Consider the following 279-nt stretch of genomic DNA (forward strand, 5'->3'; position numbering starts at 1 on the left):
GCGCTCTTGACATCCATTTGATATAACTGAAAATTAAGAGAACAAGCATATGCAAGTAATAGCCTAATAGCTTTAAGTATAGCAACTGGAGTGAAGGTTTCATCAAAGTCAATACCTTCTTCCTGATTGTATCCTTGGGGTATTAGTCTAGCTTTATTTCTAATGATAACATCATTTTCATCAAATTTATTTCTAAAGACCCAACGAGTTCCAATTACATGCCTATTTTTCGGTCTACGAACAAGTTCCCAAACTTCGTTCCTCTCAAACTGGTTTAAT

The sequence above is a fragment of the Lupinus angustifolius genome, chromosome LG07 (genome assembly GCF_001865875.1).
Source record: "Lupinus angustifolius cultivar Tanjil chromosome LG07, LupAngTanjil_v1.0, whole genome shotgun sequence".
Lineage (NCBI taxonomy): Eukaryota > Viridiplantae > Streptophyta > Magnoliopsida > Fabales > Fabaceae > Lupinus > Lupinus angustifolius.